Source organism: Gouania willdenowi, chromosome 13, assembly GCF_900634775.1.
Source record: "Gouania willdenowi chromosome 13, fGouWil2.1, whole genome shotgun sequence".
Lineage (NCBI taxonomy): Eukaryota > Metazoa > Chordata > Actinopteri > Blenniiformes > Gobiesocidae > Gouania > Gouania willdenowi.
The window spans coordinates 12,380,558-12,390,969 of NC_041056.1; positions in this window are offsets into that span (position 1 = coordinate 12,380,558).

A 10,412-nucleotide genomic window follows, 5' to 3' on the forward strand; every position below is an offset into this window, starting at 1 on the left:
GCGTGTGTGTGGTGTGTGTGTGTGTGCGTGTGCGTGTGCTGCCGCTTGTTTAGTGACGGCGCTGCTCCGTCACAAAGTTCAAAGTGTTTTTATTTACACAAGAATGAATTCTGATAAATACACTAACTATGTGATAAGCAGTATGATCTATATTTACATTCATGTTGTAGACAATGAATGATTGTTGGTTGCAGCCCTGTGTGAGAGCAATGACTATAAAATGGAGTTGTTTAGATTTGTGCTTAAGTGTGAGTTAGCTTTCTAGGAAACTCCAAATGTTTTTGTGATTATTGTTAATATTTGTTTTGTTTTGTCTTTAAGTAATGACAATGATGAACAACGATAACAATGTTGTTGTTACTGCTTTATTTTGAGGTTTGGGTCGACTCTCCATAGGAGACCCCAGGCAGAGTAGCTCCTGCAATAAGTCAGGAGCTAATGAAGCTCTCACTAATATGAAATGAAATGAAAAATTACCTTTTTTTTTAAAAAAAAAATATCACAAATAGCTGGTCAAAAACCTGACATTGGTCTCCGAATCTCTTGAAATAGTTCTTAGCTTTGAAAAACATTAGTGACGATGTGTTTTCTTTACTTATTTATGCATTATTATTTAGGTTTGGTATTAAGCCAGTTTCAGGTGTATTGAACAACTGCCAGGGAGAAAAATTCTCATTATCTCTCTCTCTGAGGGCGCGGATCCAAGAAACGACTCAGATCTGTTTGGCTTATCAGACGAGTGTCATATGGAGTCTTTTGAAAATCAAACACAGAGTAATGAGTATTGTGGACGTGGCGAGAAAAGCTTGCGGTGAAGCAGCAACCTAAATCCGCACCACTGGGGTTGTTGGGTTAATAATGTTTGATAATACGAGCAACATGCTGGGATGTTTCCTACAAAGACAAACAGAGGAGTGAGAGGAGAGAGAATCACTGCTGAACAAGGATTTGATGTTTACCTCTTCGGAAAAATGTTGTTTTCTCAGAAAGAAAGTAAACATTGATGTTTAGGGTGATGTCATTATGAGTGAAAAGCCTGTTTATTTACAAAACATCAACACAAATCTGCTTTGACCGTCTCTGTATGTCATTAAAACAACAAATACTTGATGTATTTATTTATCTCCTCCGGTCCAACACAGAGAGTTGATTACATTCCAATCTCTGGTTAATTCAATAATTCAGTAAACCTATAATACGTTGTTAAGAAAAACACTTTTTCAACTTAAAAAAATTGTAACTAAGTTCAAATATCGCAGTCTAGCCTTGTATCGTAATTTAGTGTGATAACGCCAGGCGTTTAATATAAAGTTGTGGCAAAACCATGACAAAGGTTGTTGTTCTTTGGTGAAATCTGTCATGAAACTTTTCCGATTCGACGCCGTCTTTACATTGTTCTATAAGGCCCATGTCAAACTCAAGGCCTGGGGGCCAAATCTGGCCCTTTATATCATCCAATTTGGCCCACAGGGGAGAGCAAAAATGGCAGAAAAAGCATGAATCATTGTATAAATTACCAATTTCCCTGTGCTTATATGACCACAGTCACTTTAATTTCAAATTTAAAAAAAATAGCTCAAAATCAAAAAACTTTAATGAAGATTTTGTAGAGACCGATATCTGCACTTATTGCTTGTATAATGTCGGTTTACTCCCATACCTTATCATTTAAAGGTGCGTCAGGGACCAACAGCAAAGGCCTGAACACAATGTAGATTTCAAAAATAGGATTAAAATTTATTTACAAAAATGTACCATTCGACACAAAAAAACACAGAAACTTAACTTCTTCTAAAACTTAACTTCTTCTAACAGCTGACCAAACAAATGACACACATGATGGGGTTTATATGGCCAGGTGGCTAGACCAACAAAGATATTAGGGGGAGAGAAAATGACAAACATACCACGGTGAAACCTATAATTAAAAAATAATTGGAGCAATTATATCTAAATATACTATAGCAATAATCAAAACAATCTAAACTACATTTCTATTCCCTATTCAATTACTGAAACAAATGAAAAGTAGTCAACTTCCTCCCCCCCCATTGGCTCCCCCAAGATGCTTATTAACAACTCCTCCTTCTTTTAAGAGCAAGCTATCTTGTATGATGTCACTAATTTTCTGGGGAGGGCTCACACCAAACAAAACATGGTACGTTTCAACTGAAAGAAACTATTAACTGACAAAATGTTATAAACATATTTGAAATAATAAATTACGGTGTGAAGAATAACTTAAATGGAGCCACATAGTGTGGCCTTCACAAGGTGGAAGTGCAAACCAGGGCACAGTATTGTTGAAATTGCTGGTTTTTTCCTCTTTGACCTGCAACTGGTCCATATTTGGCATCCTAAACACCCTTTGCTTAAACTTCATGACAAACTTATTGTTTGTGATGGAGTAAAAAATCTATCTTGCAAGCGGCAATTTCAACTTTGAACACTTTTTTTGCGAGTAAATGTGGCCATTTTGTGGAAGCAATCTTTTTGATTGTATTGATCTATGAGCCACAGCAGTGACATTATGTCTTTATCTGTGTTTAAAGTGGTGATGGGTATTGTCGCCTGCAGCTTAACCATTATTTCCAACGTTCTTTACTTGTTCATAGCTTTTTGTTTTACATACTGAGATTGCACCCACAATGTTTTCTCTTACTTTCCCACACCATGAGCATGATGTGTGTATCTATGTGGCACATCTGTCAAGTAGTCAAACCGAGCTACCAAGAAAACAAAATCAAACAAAAAAATTACTCTTTAAATTTCCCAATGTCATACTATTTTTCACCCATCTCCCGTAATTCTAAGAACCCAAAAAATAGTATTTGAGGTTTATTTTCCCAAACTCTCCTGTTTTCCAGAGTTTTATCCTCTGAAATTCACTTTCTGAGCAACTCTACAAACAAACAGGCTGATTTGGCGGCCTACTTATGCATATTCATGATGGGCGTGTCTATAGACGGACACTGACTCCTCCTCGCACGATACATAGGGCCAGAGGACGGCCCACCCTCCTCCCACCCACTCCGTAGCCGAGCTCATGCTGCTTTATAAAAAACACGAGAGAGAGTGGGGGCGGGGCGTTCACCGGTACATACATAGACTGTAGAAAATACATACATACACTGCGCAAGGGAGCGCCTGGCATGCTCAACCTTTGTGGGCGTGTCTGTTTACATGTCAGTCACAGCAGAGAGCTTCCTGGAGGCGTGGCTTCTCCAACTCAGTGCCGCGTCAAATTGGTCATCAAAGTGGGAACGTGTCATGAAGTTGAAGCGAGGTGTTTGGGCTCAGCCTGCAGTGAAAGGAGCAAATCACCCTGTAACTAATGATTGAGGGAACAATGAAAAAAACACTTGGGCATGTGTATGAACACAAATAGCACTTTTATCATGTTTAAAGCATGGAAAAGTCAATTTAGCTGAACATGGGCCCTTTAACTCTGCCACCGCTGGTCCCAAGCCTGGATAACAAAAGAGACGGGGTGAGTGAGACCTATAGTAAATAACCCCAAATATGTAACAAAAAAGGAGATAAAAATAAGTGTTAAGAATTCCTGTCATTTCTCATCTATTCTGATTTCCCAGCATCCAGGTCCTGTACGTGTGTCCTGTCTGTGTTCCTGACATTAAACAGTTTGTTTGGTAGGAGATTGATTAATTACACTCGAATGGAACACCTATATTCAATCAGCCTGACTCGTGTGCCAATACCTTTGGCAGCGTATTTAGTCTTAAAAGACTGACTTTAGGACACTCCTTATCAAAAACAGGATTTTTGTGAAACGTGACTACAACAGCAGGAGCTCCATAGTGGACTCGTCGTATTGATTCATTCTCCGTTCCCAGTCTGAGGCTGGGGTGTGATGAGACTGGCTATAGCCCACTTTGGAGCAGCTTTCACTCTTTCACCAGTTTTGTTGGAGTGAGATTTGATCAGTTCCTCTTGCGTCTAGGCCATCAGTCTGTGTTTCTCTGTCCATTCTCCAAATCCTGAAAAAAATAAATAAATCTAATCAAGTCCCAGTGTGGCAATCCCACAGTGTTCTCCAATTAGCTGGAAATTAAGAGGAAAGACTGTTCAGAGGAAAGGGTTTGGGTGATATTTACTTTATTTATCAATTTTAGCAATTAAAAATCCAAAATTCCTGTGTGAGCTGTTTGGAAGGATGGTAATAGCTTTTTACTGTGATCTCTCAATAGAGGCACATCCCATTATGTCTGAATATCCTGGTTGGACTGTGCTGGGTTGTTTACAGACATAATCTAATGCACGTCTGTCGTGTTTATAGATGTGATGAATACTTCATGCCACATTTCATATACCAGCGCCGTTCAGTTCTTCTTTAACTAAAGAATGAGGGAGAATATGAATGTTTTCCCCCACAAGTCCTGCACACTTCTGTTCTGTGCCTCTGAGCCATGTAAACAAGATAGTTGTGACTGTTGCTATCTTAGTCATAACCCGTGTTCATCACTGCCTTCCAGCGCTTACACTCACCCATGACCACATCATTGCAGGCCGCCTCATAAATAAAACCTAGGAAACAGATCTGAAAAACACCACCTTGAGGCCTTGTATATTATGTAAATATAGAAGTCATAGAATAATTTAAATTATTTCACAGTCTCGCTCTGACCCTCCCACATCATCCTTAAACAATCCACTGTACTCAATGGACTTTCCTTCACCGCTTTCTTTCTTTAATTTCATTTTATTCATTTGTTCATCTTCTCCTCCTGCACTCAAGGTCGCAGGGGTCGGCTGATGCCTATCTCCAGCAAACATCCTGCATAAGGCGATACAGAATGTCAATCTGCCATAGAAAGACACAGTCACTCATTCTGAGGGACAGTTCTCTACATACTTTTGGACTGTGGAAGAAAAGTGGAGAAAGCTCTCATTAGGAGAACATGCAAAATCCAAATAGTCCGGTGTTGTGCCAATCTACTCCCTCGTGACAAATTCGGCATCTCCTGCAAGCCGCATTGCAGCGCATGCATTTAGCGTTCAGCGATGGCAGAGTTTTGTTTTAGACACTTTTAATGCTATACACTGATTTAATTGTGATTGTGATTTATGACTATAAGAAAGTGTATCCCTCCATGTGAAAGTATATATCCCATATTAAAACACACGTATCGAGTGTTGCATGATATATCATGTAGAACATCATTAATAACATTAACATGTTATTTAGGATTAAAAGCATTTAAAAGTCCAACAAAGTAGATTACGGCATTAAAGGTAGGCAGTCGCTATCTGTACGGTTGCCGTATCAATATACCGACATTCTCTCCATACGCAGCGCCCTTATTTGGCCAGTTTAGGTCATGTGATAGGTCAGTCATTGGCCAGTTTAGGTTGCGTGATTAAAACTAAACCTTACCCTGAACCTAAACCTAACCCTAACTCTAAAAATTGTTGCGATATTGGGTTATAACCGAACCCTAACCCTAAGATGCTACGTACTTGTACTTTGGTAAATGTACCAACTGTTGTCCGTATGGCAGCCGTACAAATAGACACTTTCTTAAAAGTACAACGAAACTCCGCCTTTGCTGAATGGGGTGCCGATTTTGTCGGGGGGAGTAGATTGGCACAACTCCGGCAAAGGAACTGAACCCAGTACCCATAGTAACGTGCTAACCACTAACCACAACACAACTGCGATACTGATTTAATTAATTACATTTTCTCTTGTTACAATCACGTCTGCCTCATATTTGAACAACCTAAAGGTTCAAGTCCCAGAGCTTTGATATTTGCATATTCTCACGGTTTTTGCAGGGATTTATCTATATTCAAAAACATGTTAAATAGGGTTATTGGAATTCCTAAACTAGGGAATGTGTGAGTTCTCTATTTGTGTTTGCACTGGTATAGACTGGTGTCCTATCCAAGGTGTACTGGTACTGGTACTCTCCACCTAGCGCTCGCTGGTTGCTGAAGAGTTGCACCAGCCGACCCCTGTGACCCTAAACTAGAAAAGATGAACTTGTGTACAAATTAACTTGTAAACAACAACTCCTGCCAAAAGAAATGAGTGAACAAGTTTTGAACCACAAATAAATCTTAGATTGACTGAAATAGTTCGTTGTAAGAAAGCCAGGCTTTGTTCTCTTTGTCAAATCTGTTAAAATAAAGGGATGCTGTCATTCCTCTCTGCAGACAAACTTCACCAAATTGCAGCAGTGCCAACCTGTGCCCTCAAGTGGTAGGTAAACAGTATCTCAGGGAGCTTATAATCCTCACAGTTCTGGAGGAAAATGTTATTTCTGATTTTGGCAGATAACCAGAAACAAAACAATCCCCCATGAAATGCTGAGTGATTCTCTATCCTCCCAAATAATCCCCGTCTGTGTCGCTCGACAAACATGCAGCACCCCCCAAACTATGGATGCTTGGGCCAGACTGAGGCTGTGCTTCAGATGCTAGGCCTACACTCTAAAATGCTAATCGCTGGAAGTGTTTGATCAATTCAAGCAGCTACAATAACCAGCCATGTCTATTTTTTTTTTTTTTTATATATATTCAAGTAGCAATTGAGTAGAGAGTAGAGATGCCACCTCTTCGTTTTAAAATTGAGGTATTATTTCAAGGCATTTTAAAGCAGTGTTTGCTTGTTTTTTTTTTTTTTCAACAGTGTGCAGCTTCTCTCTTTGTTCTCCTGTTTGCTGGCAAACCTGTGGAGACCAAAAACACAAAAACACACCGCTTAAACAAAGTGAGAAAGGGAAAGAAAAAGAGGGAAATCAGACGACCCAAAAATACACTCGACAGCCAAAACAGAAAGAGCTTATGGCACAAACATTTCTACATTATACAACTGAAATGACTGCAGTTAACTGAATGCAAAAATATTTAAATGTTTGTTCACTTTAAAGCTATCAAAAGTTTCTCAGATTTTTTTTGTTTGTTTTCTCATCAACTGTTAATGCAGTCCTTTAGTTGTAAGAGTTTGAAGTGTGTCCACATGCGACCCTCAGTGTAATTTTGTGCTGCCCCCAAAGTTAATCAGCAAGATTAGTCCAAAAACACACAAATGACAAAAAGAGATATTAAAAACACACACAAAAAAAATCCACAAAATGACTCCAAAAAGCATACAAAATTATGGAAAAATACAAAAAGGACAACAAAAAACACACAATATGACTATAAATTAATTAATAAAAAAATATACAGAATGACAGAAAACTATGCAAAACAACAACTAAAATGTGCAAAATGACTTCAAAAACACACACAAACAACACACTAAAAGCACACAAAACAACAATCATACAAAAATATACAAGAATGACAGAAAAGCATTCAAAACAACAACAAATATACACAAAAAAGAAAAAAAGAGAGAAAAACATACCAAACAACAACAGAAATACACAAAATAACAACAAAGACACTCAAACCCTTATGGTCAGATTGGTCCTCATTGTAAACAATGACATGAGTGTTGGCCCTTGGAATGGAAAAATGTGGCCCCCGATGTGATGAAAGTTGCTCATCTCTGCCTTAGGTGCTCTCAAAGGTTGCTGGAGATGATGGAACAATCTTTTTTTTGTTTTTTATTGCAGAAAAGTACGGCTGATCCTTTTTGAGCCGTTGTGTAAATAGGGTGAGAAAACTTCAAATTCTCTTCTTTGATTGCACCTCAAACATGGCTATCAAGGCAGTAAAATCAATACCTGCTCAAAAGTCCAATGACTGAGGACTGCCTAGTGATAGAACTATACTGCCCTCTTGTGTTCCATGTGTATACTGTTACAATAACCTTGCCTGGTAGGTCACAGGAAACTGGATTCCCTTTTAGAGAAAATCTGAGGTGGACTGGGATAAAAAACACACCCTGGTATTTTCTGTCCAGACATTATCAACAGAAGCAGTTATTATGCCAGTGATACTCAACATGTGGCTTTTTGTCTTAATTTTAATTATTCCCCAGAAAATCTTAAAAGGGAGAAACTTTAACCCCTTTTTCCTATTTTTTGTCCATTTTGACAAGTTCTTTTTGACACTTTGATTCAAATCTTTGTCCTTTCCTTAATTTTTTTGGCCTCTTTTCATCCAAATAAACTAAGTTTTGCCCAATAATACAACTTGTTTCCTTTTTTTCCCCCGGCATTTTGCCTCTTTTTTATTATTGTTTGCCACATTAAAGCTTCACTTTGCCTTTACAGACCCTCTGGTTCCTTTTTATTTGCCCTATTTTTTGGCCACTCTACTCTTGTCCCGTTTTAGTAACTTTTCACTGTTTTTTGTGCCTCATTTTTTGCCCCTTTTGGACCATTTTTGGTCACGTGTTACAATGTCACGTAGCGGGATGATGCCGGGTGTGCCAGACGGTCAGCCCACCCCTGGGGCAAATTAATATCTTTGTTGAAAATGCATTTTTAAGATTTGTGAAAATATAAGTAGAAATATATGTAGAATCTGACTGTCTCTGATAATGTTTGTGATTATAGGTGTTTGTCAAGCGTTGCGTTGTAATTACTTGACAATACGTTGGTGACGAGTTTAAATCAGGATATGTGTCTCATCACAGTGACTAAATGGAACGCAGTGGTGTGTGTATTGAAAGTGGCGGGATGAATAAATATCTGTCATGTATGTGTTTGTCTCCTGTCTTGTAGATGCTAATGAGAGCGAGAGTTGCTAAAGCACAGAACAGATGGTGTGTAACGTGGTTTGCTTTAGCTGTTCGTGCTAATTAAACAGACGAGATTACATTAATGCTGCTTTAACTCAATCTGCTCCTCTGCTACGCCCCGGCCTCTGAGTGAAGGTGTCAGAGGTCATAAAGGTCACATTGTTCACATGGTGTGTAGCCTCGTAGCTGAGCCCAACTTTTACTGAATTTTAGAAATAAAAGTTTCTAAGGCGACAAATCCATTACGACCAATTACGATCTTATTTTATGATCCGATTACATTTGTTGTTCGTCTGTCAAGCCTCGAAGCTCGAAAACAAAACAATGAATTACTCGAGCGATAAATATTTTGGGCAGGAATGATTCATTTAATCATTATAAAATCGTAAATGTCCCAAAAAACGTTTAATTCCACCATCAATCGATCTTTTTTTTTATTTGTTTTTGACAGATACAGCCCAGAGTTAAAAAATAAAATAAAAAATCCTCACGTCCCCGTTAGTTTTAACACCTTCTGTTTGACGATAGGATTCTGTTACAGATCAGTATGAAACCGAAAGTGTCTCTTAAAATAAGAAAAATAACAACAAAAATTGCTCCTTCATTAAAATGTTGAACCATCGCTTGTATCCATCTTTGTATCATGAGGCAGAAAACAGTTGAAGCATCACTTTAAGGCAGGGTTAGGGTCAAACTCGCTTTATCTTAAGTGGGCGGCAAATTTTAGGCAGGAAAATGAGAAATATAATCATTATTGTGCTCTCGCTTGCACTTCATCGTATAAAATTATAAAATATGTACGGCATCGATAACATTAAAGCAATAAGTGACAGATATCAGTCCCTGCAGGGTCTTTACTTTCAATTTATTTGATTTTGTGATCCATTTTTATGTAATTTGAGGAAATTTTGTGGAATAGTTTAATAAAAATTCCAGGATTTTGGAAAAATGTAGATTTATTTAATAATTTGAGATTAAAAGTGACTGCCATCATGTGCTAATGCTCATATTTTGGAGATTAATAGACTTTGTGTATTAATTTTGCTGATATCTACAACTGAATTAGTTGGTCATTTACACAACGGGCCCAATTGGATGCTCTAAAGGGCAGAATTTGGCCCCCAGGCCTTGAGTTTGACACGTGCTGTCAGGAAACTCATCAGATTTCTATATTTGATTTAATAACAATTTGAACTTAAACTTTAGTTGTTTTGGGTTATTTATGTACATTCCTAAAATGTGTACATAAACCATCATCTTAAACCACTGTGTGATGAATATAAGATTTTCAGTCACCAGACCTCGAACTTAACTCTAACTGCGTCTCGTTGACGCCTGATTGAAAAAAGAAACTAAAAACTAGATCATATCTTACAAAAAGTATGTGTGACATCATGTGACAAACAGTTTGAAGAACATTGCATCTGAATTCATTTTCATTTCTGTTTTCTCACTGATTTTTAAACAAAATAAATTATTTTCCAGCAAAACCATTTACCAACCTATAGATCCTGTTGTCGTAGAAACATACAATGTCTAGAATGCATACGTTGTAGAAAAGAATAAATAAATGTTGATTTACAGCGCCACCTAGTGATGGATTTTATTAGTTCCATGTTATAGTCAGTCTGTCCTCTGATTGGATTAGAAGGATTGGCTTCAGAATCCTGCAAACCCAGAGGAACCAAATGATTAAAATTAGAATATATATTGAATGTATTCTGTGAAAATAGCAATATAAGTTAAATATTTT